Here is a 650-nt window from a genome sequence, read left to right on the forward strand (position 1 = left end):
CGGGACGTGGCGGGGCCAGCTGCGGGCCTGAAATCCACGGACTGATGTGACAGCGTGTGGAACAAGGACTCCGCCGGCCTGCCCCCAGCAGACATAGGTCTGTCCGGGGGTCCGTTCTCCCGCTGCAGGGAGTTCAGGATGCGGGATGAGGACCCAGCAAATGCAGCCCCGGGACGCCGGCCGCTCTGCCTGGATCAGTGTCTCTCGTGGCTCCGTGTCCCGGGAACGGGAATCCCTGCAGGATGAAGCCTTGGGCTGGGGCGGCAGGTGGACCAGAAGGCTGGGGAGGACATGGTCAGGAGGTTCCGTCTGCTGAGAGGAAAGCCTTGGGCAAGGTCAGGCCCAGATAGCGCGCACCGGTGGCTCTGGGACTAATCTTTAGCGCCAACAGCTCCAACTCCAGCCAAACACCGGGGACGCCTCCCAGAGCCCCAGCGCGCAGCCTCCTGACGGAACGGCACTGCAGGTCCCGCGGCCCCGGCTGGGAGATCCCAGAAGCCTGCATGGGCCTGAAGCCATCGCTCCCGGTTTATGGACAATCCAGGTTGCTAATGGTTTCCTGCGCACCACTGATCACAAGAATGCCAGGAAACCAGCTTCCCACGAGGGCACCGCGGGCAAATCTGCAGGAAGCACATTGAGTTTCATAA

This window comes from Bison bison, unplaced genomic scaffold (assembly GCF_000754665.1).
Source record: "Bison bison bison isolate TAMUID 2011002044 unplaced genomic scaffold, Bison_UMD1.0 scf7180017864266, whole genome shotgun sequence".
In the NCBI taxonomy this organism is placed as follows: Eukaryota; Metazoa; Chordata; class Mammalia; order Artiodactyla; family Bovidae; genus Bison; species Bison bison.